The 26,789-nt window shown below is 46.3% G+C and overlaps 1 protein-coding gene across 1 annotated transcript in view; it reads left to right on the top strand.

Annotated features, from left to right (window-relative positions):
• The first annotated feature begins 535 nt into the window (after positions 1-535).
• NEK6 (NIMA related kinase 6) overlaps positions 536-26,789 on the top strand; it is a 182,065-nt gene continuing 155,811 nt past the window's right edge. Inside the window, exon 1 of the mRNA XM_075170860.1 lies at positions 536-556. The gene's annotated coding sequence lies outside the window, so the exon portion shown is untranslated. The remainder of the gene's footprint in view (positions 557-26,789) is intronic.

Genomic DNA, 26,789 nt, shown 5'->3' on the forward strand with positions numbered 1-26,789 from the left:
TCTCCCTTTCCAGACCTTCAAGTCCTTTTTGTCTTGTCCTGTGACTGAGTTGATTTGAACTCTGTTTAATCCCATACTTCAAATAATTTTGTCTGAGTTTTCAGAATCTTTGCTTAAAAAACTAAGTATAGCAAACCACAAACATCGTTCGCACCCTCCCATACATTGCATTTAAGGCTGGTCAGAGTCTCTGGTTCAATATGTCACTCCCCATGTAGGCAGCAGGGGCTATACGGATCGTGGTCTGTTCTCATTCTAATTAAAGAGAAGGAAAGGAATAAGTATTAGATTCTTGATCTACAGTGAATAAAAATGTGTTTTAAGGGTATCTTAGGACTGACAAATCACTTTAAAGGGGAATAAAGAGGGCATATTTTTGACACACAGGAAGCTGCTGTGGTTATGAAGATGAGCAGCAAAGCAGCTGGACTCTGAGCGCTCCTGTTTTCACTTCCGTAAGTGGAGAGACAGTCTTTAATTCATTGCAGGCTTTAGCTGGGATCCTTAAAATGATGTGGAAAGTGAAGAATCAAGTTTGACTCTGTCATAACATTAGGTGAGTTATCAGTAATTTGTCTGAAAAGTCAGTGGGGAAAGATGGCTGCACCGAATAGCAGTGATGCCTTTTACAAGTAAATATGCTGCTCATGAAGTGTTTATCCCCTCGTTCTGCTGCTAGGAAGGCATCTTCACAGTCTCCATGTGCTTGATGTGGTAAACCTTCCTGAAAATGGTCAGGAAGCTGACCTTCTGGGGAACGGCAGAGAAAGTAATAATGTATAATTGCAATTAATTGTAATAATTTATAATTATAATCAATACCCATGTCTCATTTTGCTAACATTTCTTATTTTGTAAGCTATGTACAAAGTTAGGCTTTTGGCATTGGGGGTGTTACAGAGCCATTTTTAGGTTCTTTTACTGAAGCTAGCTTTGGCTTTGTGCCATGAACGGGAGTAAGTATTGAGTTGCATCAGTCATCATGTATTACTATCCGTAGTTAAAAAAGCATCAGATGTGAAATGGCAGTTATAGAAAAGCCTAAATCTTCAGCTGGATTTAGTTGCGCTTTTGACTGTTTTACAGGGAGCTTTCACTCTTTACGTGGAATGACATGCAGTCAAGATAAGACTCGCACTGTCACAGAGTTGTGTCCAGGTTTTGTCACGGGAATCGGCTCTGGCCATACGCAGCAGTGAACAGACAAGCCAAATGAATTACTTCCAGCACGCAAGTTTTCCATATTGAGGGAGAGAGAACCCAGCCTCAAAAATTATTTCTGCTGAAGCAGCAAATACTGACAGGCCTAACATAGAAATTTATATTACTACCATTTCTGCTACAATTGTACTCTCCCCCCTAACCTGTTATACTAATTAAACATGTGTTCTCAGCATTCAGCCTGGTAAAAATAGAGTTGTGCTGAATCACGGCCATGAATGGCATTTATCCATTGGACCATTTTTTTTTTCCAAGGACTTCTGGAGGATAGATAAAAAGATATACTGGGCATGTAAAGGATTTCTGATCAGATTAATATAATGTCAGCAGTTCTTTCTGGCCTAACAACTGGATTTTTGTAGCAACAAAGGTCAGTAAATATTTTGGGGTTTTTGTTTTGAGCAAAGCACAGTGCTTAAAATATGCAACCTACTGACAGTAAATTCAGACCTAGCAATAACATTTAGCATGCTAATGCATAACACTGTGCAAATTATAATTATTTCCTGAGAATACGATTTCTGTGGAAGTTCTTCTTTTGCTAAAAAAAATCCCTGTAAAAGGCATGGCTCTGCATATATATTTACACAGCTTGTTTACATGGCTTTATATCAATTTATTAGATTGTAAAATTGTGATGGTTTTGACTGGGATAGAGTTAATTTTCTTCAGAGTAGCTACTATGGGGCTGTGGTTTGGATCTGTGCTGAAAACAGTGTTGATAACACAGGGATGTTTTAGTTATTGCTGAGCAGTGCTTACACACAGTCAAGGCCTTTTCTGCTCCTCACCCACCCCACCAGCGAGCAGGCTGGGGGGGCACAAGGAGTTGGGAGGGGACACGGCTGGGACAGCTGACCCCAACTGACCAAGGGATATCCCAGCCCATATGGCCTCATGCTCAGCACATAAAGCTGGGTCAGAAGAAGGAAGGGGGATGTTCGGAGTGATGGCGTTTGTCTTCCCAAGTCGCCGTTACGCGTGATGGAGCCCTGCTTTCCTGGAGACGGCTGAACGCCTGCCTGCCGATGGGAAGTGGTGAATGAATTCCTTGTTTTGCTTTGCTTGCGTGTGTGGCTTTTGCTTTACCTATTAAACTGTCTTTATCTCAACCCACAAGTTTTCTTACTTTTACCCTTCTGATTCTCTCCCCCATCCCACTGGGGGGAGTGAGCGAGCGGCTGCGTGGGGCTTAGTTGCCAGCTGGGGTTAAACCACGACACAGCACTTAACAGAAAGTTGAATTTTTGCAACAACCTCTAGAAAAAAAGAAATAATTAAGCTTTTCCTTAAAGAGAGAAACCTATTCTAGCCACTGCATAGTTTAGCCCAGAACCTATGGAAAAAAAAAAGTAACAGCTAAAACAAGAGGGTCACAAATATTCGGAAAGTGTTATGCAATTCTATGGTGACCTGGTTTAATTGATAAATACCAGCAATGACTTTTTCCAGGTGCATACAGATTACTGGGTAATTAGTGTTAGGAAATTACAATTAATTTGCAGCACTGTAAACACAGAAATAGCCATACATTTTTCTTGCAATGATACAGAACTACCCAGGCCATTATCCATCCGCTGCACAATAATTACTGTGTAATTTAATGTTCCTTAGTTACTATTTGAAAACAGTGAGAAGATACTTATGCTTTGGTAATTTAAAGTGTTCCTATGAAAGGAGTTTGAATTTCCATGAGTGTATTGGCCCAATGAAGAGTAACAATGCTAAGGAGCTCTAATCCATATATTATTTGTGTTGGCTGAAACCTTTACTATACAGCTAGAGACAATTTCTTCCCTACACGGAGATAAATAACCAAATTCTCCCAGTGGCTATCCATGTATATATCTGACAGATCTTACTGGCTCTCCTTAACGACTAAAGGAAGAAATGAGTCCAAGAGGCATATTTATGTTCTTATCAGCTCTGCTCTTCGTGAATTTACAAGATAAATCTGGTAGCTGTGGTATACCCTGTTTGGCCGAATGCTTCTAGCCCAGGCAGTCATTGTGCCTCTGGAGCTACCCAACAGCTCTGGTAGCCCCACCGTAGCATGTCACACCTTCAAATATTGTTCAAACCAGGTTTTTGCCTACCTAACATCACATACAGCGATGTGGTCCATCTGCTTAACCCTGGCACGTGGGAAGTGCAGATGTGAGATCAGCGTGGACGGGTTTCAATTGTTTTTTCTGATTACAGCCTCCAGCTTACAGAAACTGCTATTCCACCAACTATTTCATTTGCCTTCTCACATCATTTCCACGTGTTTGATCACTCATTTTTAGCTGTCCTTATTCTGGAAATGAAGACTAACAAAAGAGATACTCTGTAATATGGCTTTGCAGGCTGTGATTGAACAAGAAGCTGATGCCAAGCTAGTCTGGGCAAGGATTCTGTGAATGTAGGGAAGAACAACTTCTGAAAGACCAGGTCTGTCACCCACAGACAGATAAGAGGGTAAACACATGGCATTGCCCGCACTAAGTCCCCAAAGACATCTCATCTCTTGCACCCAGAGGTTCTGAGAATTTGTTAATGGTTGTATGAAACTTTTTAAGGCAAAAGAACACTTTATTTATCATTGCTTTTGTGATTATTCTAGACAGGCAGTTTCAGCTTTTTCAAACTGTAGGTCTCCAAACGTTTTCTACTGCAGTTGCAGACCGTTGTCTCGTGGATTTAACCCTGCTGACCATAGAGTTGCCTTTATTAGTTCACATGCACAGATCCCTCAGAAGTAGCTCAAAAGCTTTTATATCCATTTTTGTTACTGTGTGATCTGACCGTTTCTGGAGAAGCCGTCAGACAAGCGTGAGCTGCCCATGGACTCGGGAGATAAGATGTTTCATACCCATGAGCTTGCACTGCTCTTTGAAAAGAGGCTCTTCCCCTCCAGCACTGTCTGCAGTGCTCACTTTCATCTGGGCAGGGTTCGTAAAAGAATTCTTGGAACAGGCTGCTGCCCTGGCCAGCTGCTGATGCCTTTTGGAGCTGATATTATGCTTAAAGAAATCGATCATGGATGTTCCTACCATCTCTTTCAGTCAACCCTCATTAACACAGACCCAGACCTTCTCTATTTCATAAACACTTGGCATTGACTCCTAACACTTCACCCAACATACTAAATGACAGCAGAAGTTACACTGCAGACAGTGTCATTTGTGTTACAGAAACAAGCCTAACCACACACACTCTGAAAGCTTTTTTTAATGTAATGAAGACCATTTTTGGCCTTCATTTATCTTTATGTCTTTTCCAGTTCTACTCCTATTGTGCCTACAGAATATAGGAATCCATTTTAGATTAATATAAAAGCTATACAATACTCTTCTCTGTGATTCTTTACTCTTTGGCTCCCCAAGCGCAGGCAGTTCCTAGCCATGTTTTGTGTTCCTACTCTCTTTTTCCGTCTTTCTGTTTTGTCCCAGAGGTTACAGCTTGTGCACACCAACACCCACTGGCACTGACAGGATTCTCCAGAGTCCTTTCTGGCTATTCCAGCACAAAAGAGGAGTCTCAGAAAAGACATTGGCAGCTATTTGGAGAACTACTTTCTCCCCACAAAACAGCTCCCGTTCCTGGGGATCCGCGTTTGGAGTGTAAGGTGTGTTGCTGCCACTTACATGCAGATACTGTTGTTATCAGGTGTCTTAGAAAAGACCAAAAGCTAGGCTGCTTTTACATTTTACATTTATCTGCATAAAAATACAATCCATTTTAATTCCACAATTATATTGGAGGTGATTGGAGGTGTTAAAAGGAAGAACGTGTTTCTAGCAGACTCCAGATATTTCTGTTCTTTCTTTTCCTGTCTGTTGGCTGGAGCAGAGACCAAGGCAGGACTCCTGCCTCCTGTTTCCACCACAGACACTAGTTTTCTCTGTAGCCGGCACAGGGAGGCTGTCCAGAGGTTACTTAATTTTATTTTGCAAAAATGCTTTGAAGTTGTTGAGTGAACAGTGCCTAACTAGAGCAAAATGTGTGTAATTGCAAAGTAGAAGTCATTGCATTTCACATGGGAAGCCATGAGAAAATGAAATGGCAGCAGATGAATGTGACCATGTGTGTGTACCTTTAGTCTCACCTTCTGAGTCCTAATTGCTGCTTGACCAAGCTGTGCTGAAGACAGGAGACCCTGATTTACTTTATTTTGGAAAACGGAAAGCAGAAACTATTGCATGTCCATTTAGGGATTTGCAAGATATGCGAGAATGCACAAATCTATCACATGCAACAAACTCAGAGGAATTTATACTGGATGGTACTGAAGGAAATCTTCCTTTTCCAGGAAGGAGGCACTAGATCATTTTATTTGGTAACTGCAGATGAGAAAGCACGGGCCTGTGAAGCAGGGATGTGGAAAACTAAACATAGTCAAAACAGGCAAGGCTGAGAGCATGAGAAGTCTATCCTTTCTCATTCCCTGAGAGACAGTAAAAGTCCCAGGAGCTTTACAACTGAAAGAAGGTAAAGATACATTTCTGTATAAAAGTCACTGTAAGAGTGCTTGGGAAGAGCACCAGGCCCAGAGGTCAGGAGCACAGGATTGCCGGGATAAGGAGAAGTTATCGTGTTAGAGGTGACGCCATCCCTTTGTCAGGCTTTGGTTTGAGGAACGATTTCAGATTCATGCTGCACAGGTCAGGGAGAAAACAATCTATACTGTGTGTAACAATACTTAAACATTCAATACTTACCACCTGCTCAGCATCCCAGCCCGTGTTGTTAATAGAAGGTAAAAAATGGCAGGAGGATGTCGGAGGGCTAGTGTTTTCTTTCACGCTTCCAAGCTTTCTGTCAGAAATTTGAAGGAGATGAACCCAGCCTATTACACATACTGCCTTTCTACCCAGAACTGCTCTTTAGTACTGTAAGCTGGCTCTCTTCATTAAATGTATTTACTTAGCAGTAGATCGTTGTTATGTATGAATAATTAACAAGGAAAGATGTCACTTACTGCAGTAGCGCCGCACGTTCCTGGCTGCCCGAGTTTCTAGTCCTACAAAGCTTGTAACAGGAAACTGTAAGCCCAATCTCTCATTTTACAGAGTTTAATTTTGGCTGTGTTTCTTATCTTGGTGTGTTACCTAACTGTTGAAAGTGACAAAAACAGATGCCATAAAATGCAGGAGAAATGCCGCTGGACTGAACCTCAAGCATTAACAAAGCATATTCCCTTGATATACACTAATCTTATACCTTCAAAACCAGGAAAGATTCAGTTAAACTCACAATCGTTTTATAGTCTCTGTAGAACCATAGAAGCTTAGGGATCCTTTGTTATTCCTCCATAAAGAGGAAAGTTATAGTGAATGTGCCCTTCTTAAGTTGGGTGTTTTTAAATACTAACGTTTATTGCTCTGCAGTTTCTCTTTAATGTGTGCACAGAGAACAAGAAAACACCTAGCTGCACAGGCGTATTTTTAGAAACAATAAAAGAGTCCTCTGTTAATAACTGGTTACTTCCTTTGCCGTTTGCATAGCTGATCATTGTTAATGAACCAGTTAACAGGATTCATAAGGGAGGTTGAAAGACTTCCAGTTACAAGGTACGTGATCTGTGATGCTCGGGAATGCAGCGTGTGTGTATGTAGCTGTCACATCTCTGGGAAAGCTCCCTTGGTTGGACGCACACAAAACTGCCCCATTTGGGTCCCACGTGCCAAACCTGTCCGTCCCCACATTTCTATTAATTTGCAAAAATGGACTAATGTGGCCCAGCTGCAGCAATTTCTTTGGATTAACACTAAATCTCCAGATTCTCCCCCTGCTGAAGCATAGCCTTCCCCAGAGCTCCAGTTTTGGGCTACCAGTCCTCCTTTCCGCAGAGGCACAGTACCTGGAAGCAAGCCGATGATCAGATTTCATAACAGTTTCCGAGAACATTTGGATATAGTAAGAACAAGAAGTAAATACCTAAATAACATCAGAGCCCCTCTGCTTTATTTTCCTCACTGCTCTTGGACACAGATCAAGACTAAAGGCACGGGTCTCCAACACATAATTCCAGGGTTTTTATTAGGTGACTCCCTGATCAGCTTTGTTGAGTAGCCAAAGTGCATTACCAGGTGATCGCTGACCTAGCAGCCCACAGCCCACTGCCTGAGCAGCCAGGCAGGGCTCAGCTTTGTGCAGAGGCAGGTGGAGCCGGCTGGGTAATCCCCATGTCATCTTGCACTGTGTGGTGCAGGCATATCCAAAAAGCCTCGATAGTTTCCTCAACAAACTAAAGCAGACAGGACCGTCAGTTCCAGATTCCAGCCTGTTGTAAACTCAGTTGCACACAATATCTTTTAAAAAAATGCAGCTTGGCCTGTGTTTTCCACAAGGCCATCTCTGCTGTTTATGAGGGGACACTAATGAAAAATAAGTTTAATTTTATGTGTTTGACGTGGCACCTGGATTGTTAAAGCATTACATTAAGTTGGTCCCAAGTAAAGGTTTTCTGAATTAAAAAAAAAAAAGATAAAAGCATTACCAATATGTCAGTTGTGTTTTTGCAGAGCTCAGCCGTACATCTGTGTGTAGGAAACATGATATTTTGCTTGCAAGCTGAGCCCTGTGCATCTCACAGGACATTAATGCAAAAGTGGGAGAAATGTAATCTTCATCTTCTAGAGACTGAAACACTGATATAACATGTCATGCCCTGTCATCACCTGTTGCTAAGGGTTGAGCTATTCCCAGTGTTGGAAGGAGACCGTGAATGAGGAGTGCATTTTGATGACTGCAGAGGAGGGGAGATTCTCAGGAACTGTTGAAGATGCTGCTATTTCATAGTGTATAAAATATACCTGACCTGAGGCAGTGGATCAGCAGAGGCAGCCTGAGGTGCATGCACTGAAAACATCTCCTTTGGAGCTACTGACACATTTAGCAGCTGTCAGTCAAGGAGGAGAGCTGGTCCTCTGTTAAGCAGACCTCCTCACAAGCTATTGTTGCACAGGCCTAAAACGTGGCTCCTTCTTCGGCATTCCCTTCTCCCAGATTGAGCATCTCTTTCGGCTTCATATTCTCCTTACGTTCCTCTTTTCATCTTTTGTATGCTGCTGTCTTGCTTCCACCTGCCGCCTCCCCAGTGCCACCTGCTTGCCTCTCTTCACTTAGACTCCTTTGTTTCTTTTCCTTGCCTCTGCTCCCTGGAGGGAGGCAGCACCATGAGCATATTGTCCCAGGTTGCTCCCCCTGGGGCTTTCTTACTTGGCTTATTATTGCAATCGCAGCCTTCCCTTGCATCACCAGGACCACTGGCACCGTACCGTACGCTTCACTGACAAAAACAAAGCCAGAAACTAAGGGGAGGCCTGAGAAGCGAGAAGCCCCAGCAGGCAGGGTGCCAACACACCAGCAGCAGAAAAGAGAGAGAGACACAAGCTGAGAAGGAGACAGTGGGCTTCAAGGACAACCGGGGCCAGAGAGCCGGAGGAGCGCAAGCCTGGAAGCAATGGCAGATCTCTACACCTACAGCAAAGCAGAAGTTAGGGGAAGAGTCACAACATCTTTTTTTCATAACCAAACATCCATTGTGCCATGAAATTCCACTAGCAGCCCAGGCTTCAGCTGTAAAGTGGGGCTGAAGTGCTCCTTTCACCTACACTTCGTTGAGTGTCTCTGGATTGTAAAGTCTTCTGGGTATTGTATGTGCTTTGGCACCTGGCACAACTGGACCCCACTGTGAGACAGAGACTCTTGGCACCACTACCACGCAAATTATTAGTATTTACATTATTAGTACTTCTATTACTGTTGTTAATAATAGTAGCAACCTAATACACCATTTTCTGGGCTGTCTGGGAAACAGGGACACCATTCCTATGGATTTTATGCCAAGGATTGGGAATTACAGTTCTCAAGTGCACAAGATTGCTGTTCCAGCTATAATAAACTGCATCAAATCAGGCATTTCAGACAAGCGCACCAACGCAGTGTCAAATGGGTGCCTTTCCTGGGCTTGGCCTGGGGACTGGGCTGGGTCGGCATGGCGTGTCTTCAGCTATGAAGCAAGATCTGACAACAAACTCACACAAGTTCCTCCTGAGCACTCCAGTGCCCGGTGCACAATCCCCAAAGAGCCTGTGGGCACGGGAGTAGCATGGCATCGCTGGTACGGCCTCTTACCTCCATCCCTTGTCCCCAAAGGGGTTTGAGTCTCTTGGACTTCTCCAGGTACTGGCTGCCCCTCTTCTGTACTATTGCATCCTCCGGTTTTGCCCCTCATTACAGACCAGCAGAAATTGGAACGTTCTAGAAATGTAACTTGTGAAACACATACCGATAGCAAAGAAGCAGCCAGCTGCTATTTAGAGGAGAGCCCGTTCCTTGACACTCTGTTCCCAGGACACGAGGCCAGTCTGGCTTTCCTTCACCCCGACCCCAGAGCCGGGGACTGCAGCGGGTCCCTGGGCTGGGCTCCTGGGGCTGGTGCTGTGAGCCCCCACTCACCCAGCCGAAAGGCAGCAGACCTGGCTGGGACAGGGTGTCTGGAGGCTGAAAGTTAATCAGGAGAGATTGGCCCATACAGCGGACATGCTTTGCAGAAGAGGAAGAGTTTCAGAGCAGAAAGATTAGGAAAGGGTCATCACTCCTTCACCCAGGACTAAAGAACAGTGCGCAAGTCCCTCTCTGCTTTGCAGGGAACCTCCTGGAGTTGAAAATGCCTCTATTTCTCTACAAACAGCTAGGCTAGAATTTGCCTTTCTCCAAATCACAGTTGCTTTTGGAGCCTCGTTGCACACGGCTGGGAGAATAAAAAACACGAAGGGAAGTGCTGAATGTGTCAAGGCAATAGAGAGGCTTCTGGGAGGCACTCTGCCCCGCCACAGCGATGGCCTCAGCAACACCTCTGTGTGCTCTGCCATAGCTTGCAAGGTCTCCTGCAAAACTTTACAGGAGCAGACTGTAAACTCACCACAATATTAAGCCACGTAAAGGCTCAAAAGACTCTCAAGCCTCCTGACCAATGAAACGTAGTTAGCAAACATGACATGCTGTAAAGCAGTGTCACATGTGCTGTCCCACTAACAGTGACCAGCTCAGGGAATTTCACCCAGTTGGGGCAAACGGAGCAGCACAACAGAGTGTGGGCTCATGCTCAGAGAGGACAGGACAGAAAGGGCTCCCAGCGTGCCTGGTGAAGAAGTTCGTGACATTTTCTGGTAGCAGAAACTATGGTTAGAAAATTAAATTGCAATGCACCACACTGTCTAGTTGTCTCTAGTGAATAGGATAGAAGCCCTTCGGTTGGAGATATTAAAAAGTGGACTTGACAAATTAGTAGAAGACACATTTTTAGCAGGCAACTCTGCTCTAGGGCTGCAGCATGAAGTTGAGGTCTGAGGATTTCCTGACCTAGAGAAAGGCAATAGGCACCCCCCTTGCCTGCAGCATGCTTTCTCTTGCACAGAGCGCGTAAAATCTGTATACAAGTAGTATATCCCCATGTTTCTGGGTAGTGAGCGGAGCCCAGCAGAAAAACTGAAAGGCTCTGAGAAGTGGGGGCTCAGCGAGTCTCATTTAATTACAAGTGTAGTGCTTGCTCTGCTCAGCCCCACCCACATGCCATTTCACGCCTGATTTCTTCTCTGATTTCTTTGGGGAAAGAGAGGGAATTCGAGTGCATGTAATTTGGGTTAACAAGACGCATTATATGCAGCTTCATTCTTGTAAAAACTTTCACAGGGAAATCACCCAGCCCATGGAGAGAAAAAGTTCTCTCCTTATTGTAATTTTTCCAAGGCTAATCAAACTCTCACCGTTATCCTATTGATCACAGGGAAGGTTTGATTTTCTACTGGTTGCCTAGTTAAGGTACAGTAGCTGTTGCTTGGCTTGCTACATGCTGTGAGTACAACAGAGATCAACCCTCCATTTCTATGCTCCTTTTTGTCCCTTTCCTAGATCCCTTTTCCTTCAAAGCTCACCTGCCTTTTGCTTTTGTGGTGCTCTACCTGCATTTCGCCTTCTCCTATATCCGTTGAGCAACAAAAGGTGGAAAGCTGGGTTTATACAATTAAAATTGTCAGAATAAGAATGGGAAAAATCAAAAATCCTGAACAGATTTGAAAACAGGAGGCAAAGGAAAAGTTAGATACGAATGTGGCATCGCCCAACAATATGGACAAAAAAGCTCTGTGTCCAGTACCTGTGGGTGTTATTAGCATAAACTCCCTCCAGCTTGGACCAGTAATTATAAGGTATGAGCCCTTCGTGGTGGTGTGTGTCCAGAACTGTCGCTGAATGCACAAGGTCTGATCCTGCCATTATTGCCATATGCTTTATAGTCGCCAAAGCTTGTCTTCCTGTGCGAGGAAAAGCATCAGTCTCCATTTCAAGGTGCAGTTCCCGTCCCTCTGGGGGACAGCTGCTGTGTGTCAGTGCACAGCACGGAGGCAGGGAACAGCGACACAAGAGCAGCACGCTGGAGAAAGGTGCAGGCTTTGCTTTGCCTTCCTGTGCAAGGGTTTCTTTGGATGTGTTTTGTGTCCCTTCAAGTCACTTGGGAGTTTAGGAGAGCCAGAGAGAATAGCTTTTTCTGTCATTATTTGATAACCAATACAGTTCCCTTTGACCCTCTCCCCTCTTCCCAAAAAAGAAAGACCAGCTCAGCATTGTGTTATTTTTCAAAGCCTTTACAAATTAAGACAGTAACATGGAAATCCTCGTTGGGTTTCAGTTCATACTTCCTCCCATGCTGGGCTGAAACGGGGATTCTTTTGTGATGGCTTTTCTGCTTATTTTTTTAAAACCTCCTGAATTTGGCACACTGCCCTACTTTATTTTCTTTCCATTCTCTAGTGCTGCTCCCATTGGGAGGCTCATTCGCTTCTAATGCATGGTGTTATCTTTTGCAAGTTGAACTCTAAATCCCCGTGTTGTTTTTCCTTGCTTGTTATTCAGGTGCAGGGAATGTTAATGATGTCTCTTTGGCTGGTGGATGCTCTGGCTATGTGGCTTTAATTATTTTTATTAATGTGTTTTATAAAGTAAATTACAGATAAATGTAGATTTTAACTACAGCTTAGAGATGGCACATCTGTGAGACTTCACAATCTTTCATTTGTGGGTGAAATGCACAATATCTTCCATAGCAAGAGGATGTTCACAGGTGTGACTGGGAGAAGCTTTACTGAAGCAAAAGCTCCAAAACTAAAAACTGACACCTGATATGCAGAGGGACAGGGAAGGGGAGAAGGAAGGGAGCAGGAGATCTGCAAAATAACTTGTATTCAGGGTCAGTGAGCACTGCTCCCGCTCAGGGACAGCTGCCCACGCCAAGGAGGAAACTTCCATTTGCACATTCAACAGTCCCCATCCATAGTCGTCAGACAATCCTCAAATTAGAGATCCAGAGACCTTATAAAGAAAGGATCCAAGTTCTTTACTCGTCACTGGTTCAAAATTCCCTGAAAACCTACTAGAAACTTCTCAGCGACTCAGGAAAACCAGGGTATGTGGGTTTTTTTTCACGGTAGGGCTTGCTGGCAGAGGTCTCTGACTGTCTGCCTCGCCCTGGCTGTCGCTCGTGAGCCTGTGGCCTCAGTCTGCAGGCGCTGGAGGACCTTGTTATGGCTGCGGCAGTAGCTGTTTATGTTGCTCAGGCGATTCAGTCTCTTGTTCCAGCACTCAGACCTCCTGGGGGACCTGGTGCATTGAGCTGCGTTGGGAGAGTGGTGCAGCCTACAAGAGCCATTAGAGGAGGAAACATAGGACTAACACTATGCTAACGTAGGGTCAGCAGAGGGTAGGGTCATCAGGGGTCCTCTGCGGACACACGGTCCCTCCCCAGGCGGGCAAGGCAGCCAGCTGCCGCCCTGGTCTCCCTGGCCAGGGACTCGGGAAGGAAGCGAATGTGGCCATATGGGGAGAGGGTGCCTGGCCCTGGCTGGAGGAACCACGCGTGTCCCAGAGCCCCCAGGCTCCCTGTGCTCCCCCCGCGTGGCGGTACTGGGTAATCCCAGCCGGGCAGCAGAGGCAGCTGGCAGAGCTGGAGCAAGCGGCTCTGTGGAGGGCTCTGCACCTGCAGTAGGTCTTTCCAAAGACCCCGGGGCTCAGCCGTCACTCGGCCTCGTTCCTGGGGCAGACGGGAGGAGGAGAAAGGGACCTGCTGCGGCGGGTGCCAGCGCAGCCCTGCGGTTTCGCAGTCCCTGGTGGTAAATCCCTGCCCGGAATGGCGCGCGTGGGCTCAGGGAGCGCTGGGCTTGCTGCGGGGACAGATCTGCCTTCCCCAGAGAGATGCCAGGGCTGAGGAGGGGGAAGGAGAAATATGTACTGGCATGGAGAGAGGCCGAATTTCTCTGAGTACTCTGGACTGAACTAGGATTAGAGGATTTAGTAGAGGAAAATACGTACTAGTGTCTGTAGTTTGTCTGGTTTTTATTGAACCAAGAGTCCCATGTGAGCCATGCAGTAAGTAAGCAGTAAAATCATCCAACAATGCCTTGAAAACAGTTCTGTCTCTAAACACTGCACCTCCCGGGCACTGGTTGTGTTCAGAATGACTTTCTTCATCCCAGGAGACTGTGTTACCTTGGACAACACACAGCCATTGGCAAAAATAAATAATTAAGGGTGGGTGGCGCTTGAGTCATCGATGCAATGAGAGGAGATGAGGCTGGAAAACAAGCTGATGGGTTTTACATTGGCAAAATCTCCAGGCCATTCTCCCCTTCCTGAGCACTTGCCCTTCATTTCTATGCAAGAGACAATGTCAGTTTGGGGGAGTCTTACCAGGAGCTTGTGAGAGAAATGTTGAAAAGGGATTTTTCCAGGTTGCCTTTTCCGTCTTCCTGCTGCATTAGCTGCAGGTGGTGAAGCTGCTGTTTCGGCATTTCTTCTTCAAAAGCTACATCACGTAATATCACTGAGATCACAAGGAGATGAGGAGAAAAATGGCCCTATAGGATTTTTGTTAAAAAAGGATCCATCCATAAAAGATGAAAGGTTAAATTGCTTTTAGAAACACAGCAGCGTTTAAACAGGTGAAGATCCTCGGAAACGGAGTTTGGATTCAATAAAGTAGCCATGCAGAAGGGCAGAGGAAAGCCTTTCTTTGGAGGGAAATGTCACACTTTAGTGTTAATAAAATGTCTAGTGGTATAATAATAATGATAGCAATCAGGAGCCTTTATTTTTCACCTGGCAGGGCTGGTTCATGCGTGTTTTTTCAAAGCTACCTGCAATTCAGGAAAGAACAAAAAAAGAATCAGGCATGCATTGACTGAAAAATATCACAGTGGAAGAGAAGAGAGCCAGACCGGCCCAAGACACCTGAATGTTACTGGGGAGATAAAGAGTGCTGCTCCCAGGTGGCAGGACATTTTCTTCCTCAGCCTTTTAGATATTGCCTCTTCGCAGCTGTGTTGTAAAGACATCGCAGGAGATTTACAATCCTAAAAGAATGTACAATGAAAATGTCAAAAGGAAAAGGCAATTGCAAACAATAGTTTTGCTCTGGACTGGCCCCCTCTACACTCTCCTTAGTAGTGATGTATCACAAAGGCAATGAGCACACAGCATTAGCTACTCTTGCATCTCTTGTATATTTGTTAGGTTTAATGTGCCAGAACTTGGTGGAACAAAATTTGTTCTCTACCTATGTAGATGTCACTTAAAACTTCCCGTAGAAAGAGAGGAAGAGTGGGGAACGTTGGTCTTTTAGGGGCAGACAGTGACACCAGAGAGACTAATATAAAACACAGCAAGAGGTCTAATTACATATTATCTGTACACACACAAATGTAAAAAATAATCACTTCTTCTCGCTCAACCTTTTTTCCCCACTGGTACTTCCAGTGCATTACTCACTATGCCTCTGTCGCATTCTGGCTCATTTCTTTGGCTGCCTCATTAGTCTTACTGTCTCTCTTTCACGGAAATACAATTCACCCCAAAATAAAAACTCACAGACCTCTCTATCAGGATATGGCTTTGTTTTGGGTTGTGACATGTGTCCATGACAGTGCCAGCGGTTGCTAATATTTCAGCTCTCTAATTCCCCGAAGGAGCTTATTTGTTCAAGTTACCACGGAGGGAAGGCAGCAGCCACACCTCTAGGCTGGAACACAGCAACCACCGCTCTCTCGAAGGCCTTTTTTCCCTCCAAAAAGTACTCCTATTCAGGATATGAAAATGTGCAGCTTTGGCAAGCCCATTACTTTTGTGTGGATGAGAATTAAACGTAGCATCCACCAAAGTTGTAACTTCTTGTTAAATAGACAGTGAAAAAGGTGTCATTTTTATGGCTGTACCCTTCAGCTTTACTGAAACTTATTAACTTGTATAAAGGTTCTGGTAGTCCTGTGTGTGACAGATAGAAAACCAGCTACGGTTAGTGGCATGTGCATAGACTGATACATATCTATGAACCAGGGAGACGAGAGAATCCTTAAGCCCCGCCCAGCAAAGCGGGCTCCCAGTTTGGGCCTGTACCCAGGCTGCTCCCAGATCCACGTCTCCGCAAAACCCCAGTGCCCAGCAGCGTGCGCCAGCCCTCGCTCGCGGTGAGGAAACCAGGGAAAGCAGCGCAGAGGGGAGCCGGGTCCCCCTCCACCGCATCCCTGCCTGGATGACAGGAGGTGGAGCACTCTGCGGCCAGCACCCCCTGCTCCGTCTCAGCACAGCCTCAATCATCAGCCCGTGCTTGGGCAAGGGCTCAGGGGCAGAGCTGGGACTGAGCACTGGGAGTGTGGCTTCAAAACGCCATTCCTGACAGCGAGAACCCTGGTGCGCGACACTGCTGTTTGCGGTCGTGTCAGGAACAGCATGGGACAGCATGGGATGGGTAGCAAGAGCAGACGCTCCTCAGAAATGTTTCTGACATGTGTTTGGCATGTGTAGAGCTTGCCATCTCTACAGCGCTTGGATGCTCTGGAGCTGAATGCCAGAGCGCACATCTGGGAGGACGAGACTGCTGTCTTGCAGAGAGCTAATAGGCTGCAGGGACTTCTCTGCTATAAACTCTCTTTGCTTTGTGCAGCAGCTGGCTGGGTTAGCTGTAGCATTAATATTTGTAGCATTAATATTAACTTCAGCGAGGCTCACACTGGAGACGATATACTCCAACCCCAGGAGCCAAGTCTTTTGAACGTGCTTGCAAGGTACAGCCACAAGCACTCACTCCAGTGTTTACTTTAAGAGATTCCTCGACTGTAGATTCGCTGCTCATGCTGGCCCAGAGTGTGTGTTGATGGGGAAGGTGCCAGCTCTTGTCAGTCACTAGTGTTGTCATGAATTAGCAGGGGCCACACAGGGTACAGCCATACGTGTCAGCCTTGTGAATGAGCACTGGAGCAAGATGCGAAAATGTGAGGTCCTGCTAAGATAAAGAATCAGAGAGAGAAGGAGCTCCCTTAGCACGGGAGCTTGTGGGTCCTGCTCATTCCAGCACGTCCAAAGCATGAGCAGCCTTCCCCCACGTCCCTGGTCCAGTTGCTGCGCTGAGCCCTGATGACAGCCTTGCTCCTGCAGGAGCTGTGAACACAGAAATGTCAATAACTGATACAGAAACAACTGACTTAATCCAGGCTCCTGTAGTATTTCAAGATGCAGGCCTTAGCAGCAACAGCCAGCCAGGCCAGGTCGCAAAGGGATGGGAACTGGTGGGATTTTGCACAGGTTTCCCTGGGATCCGAAACCCGCTCTGCCACCCTGTCCTTGCACAAGAGCTGAATGAGTGCAGTGCCAGTGAAAAGCACCAGCTCAAGTGCTTTGGAAAGTTGCTATTTGTGATTCTGCGGGGTCTGCTGGAATGGCACCAGTTGCTGTTTTACACAGGCAGCAGCTGGGCACCGTGGCACTGGTAACCACTTTTCTGGAATCACAGGGCAGTTGTTGTTTTGCCCTGGACCCTATGACCACAGATGATTTCCCTGCAGACAAATGCCCATTTTTTTTATTGTGCAGTTTAACCAAAATTCTTAATAGCATGTATTTTCTATTTACATATGAGGAAAATATCCCAATCTGGACATTGCTGGTTTAGGAGCTCACCATGGGCTTGAAGCAGGGCTCTTGAGGGTCGGTGTGTTACTTCTACCCATTATAGCAGAGTTGAATGAGCTCTTTGGTGTCATCAAACCAAAGAATTTGTTCCATGGACCTAATTCAAAACCATTTCCCCATGCCTTTGAAGCAGAGTCATCATCACTTCTCTGCAGATAATTGCATAATGGTTGTTATCAGGGTGACATGGGGCATTTTTGGTGTCAGCAAGGCTTTGTTCTTTGGTTTTGTGAAAAACAGTGGTTTTGTGTATATTGGGACAAATAAAATAAAATAACTCTGGTCAAAGAGGGTACCAGGTGCTAGCAATGAAATTGTCCTTCCAAGAAATGACACCAGCCACGGCAGCCCATGCTGTACAAAACCTGAGCTGTGCAATACACTAAAACCCACTGTTTTGGCACTTTCTTCAGAGCTTCCAGTGTTAGCACCCTGCAAAAGCTTAATTATTTAGCTCCAGTGAATTTGTCAAAGTTTATATTAAAATATCTCCACAGCTTTGTGCCAGAGTCTCATGGAAACACCCAGAACATCAAAAATAACAATTAAATCCCTTAGTTAATCAGCTCCCCTTTTAAAGGTAGCCAGGGAAAGCTTTCATTCGGTGAGCTGTTTGGGGGAATTTCTGTCAGCACTAACCAAATGGTCCAAAATTAAGTATTAATGGCAGTCTCCAAAGGCAGCTGCAGAATCACTTCAGCTGGTAAAAACTGTTTGTAAAACCCGCTGTTAAGCCCAGTCTGTGTGTGCTGATCGCTCCCGTCAGCCGCAGCGCCCGGCCAGGCCTTGCCTGCGGCTGCAGCCGTGTCTCCCAGGACTGGCCACATTTGCCCTTATGCAGCAGCTCTGTGTGTTTCTGTATGTCAGTAAAACTCCTTCTGGGCTGGGCTTGCCCCCCGATGCTGTTTCATTCTGGACTACACCCTTCCTTTACATCCTAGAAGTTTCACGGATTATTTTCATTCCGTAAGATATTTTTTTATGCTCAGAAAATAAAATAGCCAGCAGCTGAGGCAGACAGAGGAGGGAATGGGGGGACCAATGTCTGCAGTGACTGACTCACAGGAGAGTGCCTCTTTCAGGTCCTGCTGATGATGTTTCTCTTCAAGCGTGACACCTGCCATGGGGTCTGGTATGACTGGGTACCTGCTAGTGTCTGCGTGGGAGGTGGAGAACTGGCGTTTATATTATGTTTTCCCTTTGGAGGAACGACTGGTGCACGTGCAGAGGGCACAGGAGGGGCAGGGGTGCAGGGCTGGACTGGTCGTGAGTGCGAGTGCGTGGCCACTTGGTGGGTGAGCAGCGCAATCCTCTCTTCCGCAAGTGCACGGTGCTTTGGGAACTGCGCCCAAGTTCTTTAGGGAAGGGGAAACAGCAGGGAGGAAATCGTCTCTGTCTGAAGGATCCAGATTTTGGCAGCACAAAGCCATTTGTGGTGAAAGGCTCACAAAGACCTGTTTGCTCTCTCAACTAAAATCCTTTGCTCAGAAAAGTGTTTGTTTGCATGATAGAGCTACTTCTGTCATATGGAACTGGAGGCTCTTGGGCAAATTTTGGACCAGTGCCCCAGCACACATAGCCCCTATTGAGTTTTACAGCCAGTTAAGCTCTAAATATGTTTCTGTGACGAGCTGACTCACCAGTTTCTTCCACCCCTCTGGCTCTGCTTTTACCAACTTGTATGATTTTGTCACGTGCTTTTGGACAATTACTGTTTTTTCTTAAAGCCCAGCTGCCAGACTCAAGACACTATGTGAGGAATCATAGTTTGAACTTGAGATACCAGGAAGAAAAAAGATGCCAACACTTACTCTCACATTTAAATCATTGATGTTTGGTGCCCTGAGTTACACTTTTGAATGCTAGTGATTGAAATGACTGCAAATGCATCAGTTTTAAAAGCAACTATTTACAATAACAGTAAAAAACTCTCAGAGATGGTTTGAAGAAGAGCATAGGTAGCACCGTGCCTATGGTAAGTTCACCAACTTTTTAGAGAGAACATGCAGCTGCAGAACACAGTTCACTTACAGCTTGTGACCAGTGCAGCTGCTGGCTTGGAAGAAGAAAGGGCAAATTGTCATCTTACCTTTGGACACTCCTGTGAATTAAGGCTGAGCCTAGCAATGTTAATTTGCTATGGTGTGCAAAATTATTCTTGCCAAAATGTTACAATTGTTATGGGCGGGAGTGTTGATCTGCTCGAGGGCAGGAAGGCTCTGCAGAGGGACCTGGACAGGCTGGATCGATGGGCCGAGGCCAATGTATGAGGTTCAACAAGGCCAAGTGCCGGGTCCTGCACTTCGGCCACAACAACCCCAGGCAACGCTACAGGCTTGGGGAAGAGGGGCTGGAAAGCTGCCCAGAGGAAAAGGACCTGGGGGTACTGGTCGACAGCCGGCTGAATATGAGCCAGCAGTGTGCCCAGGTGGCCAAGAAGGCCAACGGCATCCTGGCCTGTATCAGAAATAGTGTGGCCAGCAGGAGCAGGGAGGTGATCGTGCCCCTGTACTCGGCACTGGTGAGGCCGCACCTCGAATCCTGTGTTCAGTTTTGGGCCCCTCACAACAAGAAGGACATGGAGGTGCTGGAGCGTGTCCAGAGGAGGGCAACGAAGCTGGTGAAGGGCCTGGAGCACAAGTCTGATGGGGAGCAGCTGAGGGAACTGGGGGTGTTCAGCCTGGAGAAGAGGAGGCTGAGGGGAGACCTCATCGCTCTCTACAACTACCTGAAAGGAGGTTGTAGCGAGGTGGGTGTTGGTCTCTTCTCCCAAGTAACAGCGATAAGACAAGAGGAAATGGCCTCAAGTTGCGCCAAGGGAGGTTTAGACTGGACATTAGGAAAAATTTCTTTACTGAAAGAGTGATCAGGCCTTGGAACAGGCTGCCCAGGGAAGTATTTATATCCCTGGAAGTATTTAACAGACGTGTAGATGAGGCGCTTAGGGACATGGTGTAGTGGGCATGGTGTGTTGGGTTGACGGTTGGACACGATGATCTTAGAGGTCTTTTCCAACCTGTATGATTCTATGATTCTATTCTGAACATTGGTAGCCATCGGCAAGCTTGTCTGGGTGCAGGTTGCTTCTATAAGAAATGTAGCCCTGATTAAACCTGTAGTTTGACATACTACAGTTGAGGTCTGTAGCTCTTGGGCAGATCTTGGGCAGACAGGGTGTCTTTGCAGAGACCGTGTGGGTCCAACTGGAAGCTCATAACCTTAAATTTGTTTCTTCTCTGAGGAAACAGAGTAGGCAAAATTTGTGGTCTTTCATCGGGTACTGAAACCTTTTGGTTGAGCAGAACTTTGGCAGAAGTTGGAAACATCAGGAAAGGTCTAATGAGAAAAAAAACGCTCTGTAGTAGTACAGTGAACTGGTGTGCTAATCGTCTTTCAACAGTTACGCATTTCACGGCGTATCTTCGCTGCTGCAATTTGTGTAGCAAAAGTGCATAATTTATTGCTGTATAGCTAGCACAACACTGAGCTGGCAGAGTGCTCTAGCTGTTGATTCATCAGCAGTACACTTGGGAGAGCTCTGGACTTATCTTTTGCCAGGGTAACATGTCTTTTTGACTAATTCTGATCCAGGATTTTCTTGGAAGAGAAAAATAACCCTGTGTCTGCCCAGATCTGTATCATGCTGCACATATAGTTATTTGTATATGTGGGTCGCAAATTCCTTTGCTTCTCAGTGTCCTCTGCTAGGCACATAGTGAAGTATGTGGAATAAATTTACACCCCAAAATCTGAGGCTAGATTACTTTTTAGAAGAACATCAGACAAATTTTTACTCTAAAACTTACATGGTTTGAAATAAAAAGGAGAAGCAAGTACAAAAGTGCTTATGGTTTCTTAGCAAAACATGGTATTAGTTTGGAAATTTCACTGTTGCGCTGAGATATTTGCAATTGAATATCACGACTTTGTTCCACCAGAGCCCCGGACAGCAGACTTCAGTCACGCTGCAGGGCTTTCTTGTTCTCTCACGCTTTGACTGTTTCCCCTTCATCCTTTTGGGAGCGATGTTGCGCCTGTGGCATAAGTGGGGCGTTATGGACCGGCTGCTCCAAAATTTCTCAGTGTTCAGTTATAGCAGTGTTTAGGTATGGCTGTAAAAATATAGGGGCACTGTAATATAATGAAAAAACGCGTGAGAAGGGAAAGTGAAACTGCTTAGGTACAACACTGCCAGCAAAAGTGAAACACACTCACGTGCTCACCTGCTGATTGAAGAGGCAGAAAGAAACAGCGGAAATTCTGCAATTTCAGAGATGCCTCCAGATTGGAGAGTGTCACACAGACTTCATATATAAAAGGAGCCAATATCTGGTATTTTTTAAACAATGTGCTTTTGAGGGTCTAGAATAATTGTTTTTGAAAACGAAAGATTTACAATGCTAACAGAAAGAGTATTTTGACTGCTTTCCTGTCTTCTTACCCATTCTCTGTTTGTTGGCTACTTATGTCATCTCTCACCAGAACATCTGGCAGGGGCCCAGCGGCTGTGAGCCGGCCCTGGCAGAGGAAGGACCTTTCTTCCGCTGAGGATGGCCCTCGGGTGCAGCGCGGTCCTGCGACCGACCTGCACGAGGCCACACAGCGGGGCAGCGTCTGAGCTGGTGGGAGAGACACGGCCCTCCCGGCTCCCGCGCCGTCCTCCAGAAAGCCTGCCCCTTGCTTCCGGACACAACCGACCCGTCGTGGAGGTGGTCTTTCACAGACAGTGAGGGCATCTTTCCACACCCACTGACATGTCTAACTAGGGGTTAACTAACTTCCAACGCCTTGTTAGCCTTTATAGCCACTGGCAAACCTCCATTCTGATTTTGGCCTGAAGCTGCACCGCCTCTTCTCTTCTTCACTCTCACCAGCAGTTTCTCTGGGAACTGAGAGGCTGAGGCAAATAATAGATACAAATCATGACCAAAGAAGAAATGACTGTCATTGCAAAAATGTATTTATTAATAATCTTCACATAATTCTCTGAGAGTGATATTCTGCAAGACAGAATTGTGATAGATTTTCACCAAATGGGAATATTTCCCTCCAGAAGTGTGTGGCATTAAAGGGAGTGAAGAAGCTGAATGTGTTTCCTCCAGTCACAAAAATGACGGATCAGGGACAAGAGACAATACATTAGTAAACAATATAAAAAATGTACATTTTGTCATTTTGTATTCCTGAGTTATTCTAAATCTGTGAATAAATCGAGAGCTTAAAGTCTCTGGAGCTGTTTTGAAGTCTCTTGCTTTCTATAAATATTGCATTTGCCTCAAGTAAGAATTTCTGACATTTATTAAAAAAATATACATTAGTAAAGCTTATAAAATAGATATTTGGCATGCTGTTATTGTTATTTTTTATTAAAAATACAGTTTAATGGAGCAATTGAGTTCTACTTCAAAGTGTCAAAATTATTTTTCATGCTTTTTCCCTGTGTTCTTTGAACTTTATGGTTGAAGCTCTAATTTTCTGCTTTCTGATTTTGTCCTTGTTTGAAGCAGTCATTCCCTTGCACAGATAACGCGCTCTGCTTCCTATTAGTGCTCCAGCGAGATGTGCATATTAGGGTGTCTTGGCAGCTGGCCATGATTAGCTGAGCTTGGAAGGCCAAGTCCAGTGTCATCTATTGGACTGGACAGATGACAGACAGTGTCACCTCTCTGGAGCAGACTTGAGGGAGTATCTTACAGCTGCTTTTAGTGTTCTTATGGGGGATTTTGCGGGGGGAATCAATGCCGAACGCGAGTACATGCTGGTACCCATGCTTAACCTAACCAAATGGTGCAAGGAGATCTCTTACTGTAACAAATGGGCAAGTAGCCTGTTTGCAAAGAGAGAGTTCTGGAGTTTGATGGTACATGAGAAAAACACAGGTTTTCACGTTTGTGACGTGCTTTGTTTTATTGCGTGCTGTTCCATGCAGTCTGCAGAGAAGTTGATGGTTATCATGTGTTTGCAACATTTAGTCCAACTAAAGTCCAGATTTTTTTTTTTGTGATACTAACCATGCACTGAGCTGCACCTCCAGCAGAAAGCAGTGCTGCCAGCTCAGGCCACTGACACCGTGTCCTAATTCAACGTCCCATATGGACTTGGCATTAGCAAACAATGCTGGATGACCTGGCACTGAACATAAGAATGTGAACTGCTCTCACCTTCCCACCATTTTTGCAATAGCTGAGCTAGCAGGTGACCATATATTTCAGCACTTGGTGGATGACTCAGCGAACCCTCGAGCAGAGGCAGTTTCTAGAAGTACAGTCTGTGTTTCTGAGCTTCACAGCCACTTTCCTTGTGGGCACACATCACCGTGTATTTACTCACAAAACTCAACTCTGCGCTGAAACAGCCAGGAGCTATGAGACCCTCTGACAAACCTTGGCAAAAGAGGGAACACATGCTGCAACCCGGCTTTACACGTATTTGCATGCTCTGTATTTCCACCTGTGGACTCACTTGTTTAGGAGAAAAATACAGGAACCTTTTACAGGAAAGAAATCTTTGAAATTTCCCTGTCACCATTACAGGGCTAGGTTCACATGGTACAATATTGAGAATTTCCTGGAGAAAGCGGTTACAGCTTTAGTTCCAGAGATACACAGACTAGCACTAAATCTTGCAAGCAATGTAAATGAACAGAACAAGGGAGGGGAGAGGCTGCAGCCGACACACCGGTGGTTTTATGCGGGTGTTGTCTGCACTATGTGGCAACAGTATGAACCACAACAGTACAATCAAAGAGCTCCTCAACTTATTCATAATTAGCAGTGGGAATGCTCGGGCTTAGTTTTGTGCTCACAAAGGACCAGGGTCTGCATCGGAGGGAACTGGAACTCTTTAATTAACTCCTTTCTAGAGCTTTTCTTTGTTGAGGTTTGCAGGCTCTGTCTTGCTTGATTGATGGAGGAAACCCTTCCTCGGGACTTAGTGCCGGCATGCTGGGATGGCCGTTTTGGGTGTCCCTCAGGGAGGTTTGTGCTGCCGCACAGCACTGTGCTAACGCTTGCACAGTTTTGGCGGGAGCTCCTGTCCCCTCCTCTGCTCCCACAGCATCCCTGCAAACTTTCATACTCCATTGCAAATGGTCGGCCCTGCTCCGTGACTGGCGATATCCCCTTCTTCAGAAAGCCCCACCAGGCCTTGTGAGGGTGGGGGTTCCTCCACGGCTGCTGCTGCCTTCCCCCGGCACAGCCCGGCAGGGCCCCTGCTGCAGCCGCCTCTCCCTGAGGGAAGGCGCCGGAAGGTTCTGGAGCTGTGCGGGCGGGTTCCTGCTCTGAGAAGTGGCGGCCTCAGTCGGCAGCCGGCCTCCCGCCACAGACCTGGCTGCAGCGCACTGGAGCAGGCAGGTGTCTGTAGGAGCTGGTTTTGAGGCAAATGCTGGGTTTTTCTGAGGTGGCCATGTTCTGAGAAACAACATTTCACAGGACTGCAGTGTTTCACCACCTCAGTGGCTGCTGGGAGGAAGCCGGGGCACTCCTCAGGTGCAAGGTACTTTCAGTGAGACGATGGCCTCTGTGAAGGGAGCTTTTATCCTCAAAAGTGGAGGAAATCCCACAATTTGCTTGAGCACAGTGAGCCTCTCCCAGCTGGAGACCCACTGCTGGGGATGGCGGGAACCTCTCTGAGGAACCAGCCTTTCGCTGCTGGTGTCCCTGATGTGAATGCCCATTCTCTATGAAGGGAAGGGCAGACGGTGCTGGTGGAAGACTCTGCGGAGCAGGCGGTCTCCTGTGGGTGCCATATGAGGAAACATCCCCCAGAAGACGGCACCAGGTAAGGCTGGAGGGGGGACAGTCTGGAGGTCCAGGGCGTTTGGGGCTTGGAGCACATGGAGCCGCCAGTTCTCCCCGTCAGGAGGTGTTTGCAGCAGGATCCCAGCAGCTGAATGATGCCATGCGCTATGCTAAGCATGGGGCCTGGTTCCCTCTGACGCATCCCCTCTGTTATAAACAACATGTGGTGCCTGCATCGGCGGGTGGCCAGCCTGAGGGCTGCATCCCTGCACAGAGCAGGCTGAGGCCATGCAGGCCTGGGTGCCACTGGGGACTCTCAGTGAGGAGACGCGAGGCGAGGGGAGAAGCTGTGTCCACAGTGCACGGTCGCCTGAAAAACAGGATGGCAGGGGCACGCTCCTTCATGAAAAGTGAGGTTGGGGCTTTGGCGTGTCACATCCGAGCACTGTGGAGGTCTGTGGCTGCCAGTGAGACAAGCAGCTGTGGAGAGCACAGCTGTGGGACAGGGGAGGGCTTTCATGGTGGAGAGATGTTTAGCTTTATTTCTGTTAGTGCTGACTTAAACCAAAGTTCTGTGAAAATCTTGTATAAAGACTGCCGTAAAAATTAACATAGGTGACTGCTCTGCGCTTTGGCTTTCATCTGTAATGTTGAGGTGCTGGAGCTCCCTTAATCTCCTCCTGCCTCACAGCATGAGGGGCCGATGGTGCTGGAGGGTGCCCCGTGTTTCAGCTTCCCAAAATGCATGGGTGCTCATCGGCTGTGCAGGCCACAATGGAAGCCTGAGAAAGGAATAAGGCTGCACACACAGGCTGGCAGGTAGAAATGGTGAAGAAGCAGAGGATCTCTGTGTCAAAATGGCCAGGCAAAGACAACATACATAAAAAATCTGCACGGAGGTTTTCTTTCTCTCTTTCAAACGCTAGAGCAACCTGGTATGGGACACGCCTGGAGGGCAGTCCCAGCAGAGGGTCAGGGGGTGCTTAGATGTTGGAGGAGAGCAGGTTAAAGAAAGAACTGGTAACTTGCCACTCCCCTGAAATCAGGAGAACTGGACAGCCTGTGGGGAGACTTGATAAACATAATTTTGATCAGGGGACTCCAGCATGCTGGATATCCACTTATTTTCTAATGCTTTGACACAACAAATCTGCACCAGAACATTGGCAAGCATGAGGTTAGGCACAGAGATGCTCTCTTCATGCATTTATGTGAATTGCATCATTGTATCTCACTTAGTTTTTATCCACTGCCCCCTTGAGTTAGTGACAAAGGATTTCAATACTGGGCATGCAAATTAAAGCAAGAGCTGCTACTGTTTTTCCAGATACCTGACAGCACCTCTTACTCAACCTAACACAGACTGAATTTGAAAGCAGAGGAGCCAGGGCTGGGGTATTCCTGGCAGAATGATAGCTGACAGGCTCCTTGCAGGCTCCAGAATCAGAGTAATGTCTGACACGGAGAAACATGTGTTGGCAACCTTGCTTGAGCCATGTTTCCAGAGCTGTAAAGAAACTGGAGCATTTCCAGGGGATGACAGAAAAGCTGCTGTTTCAGGGGAGAGCCAGAGGCCATGTCATTGTCATTCTTCTCTGGCAATCTGCACAGACTCCTTGGAAGAACACCTGAGAGTATTTATGGGACAGGAGAAGTAATAAAAGTTAAAGTGATGGCCCAGTACTAGCAAGAAACCTATTAATGCAACATTTATGGCTACAAAGGAGCTCATGCCTAGCATGGACTTGTTGCCATTCTACTGAGGGTAGAGCAGTGCTGCTGGGGCACAGTCTGCATGATGAAACATCACAGCGTGCAAGAGAA

Source organism: Calonectris borealis, chromosome 21 (genome assembly GCF_964195595.1).
Source record: "Calonectris borealis chromosome 21, bCalBor7.hap1.2, whole genome shotgun sequence".
In the NCBI taxonomy this organism is placed as follows: Eukaryota; Metazoa; Chordata; class Aves; order Procellariiformes; family Procellariidae; genus Calonectris; species Calonectris borealis.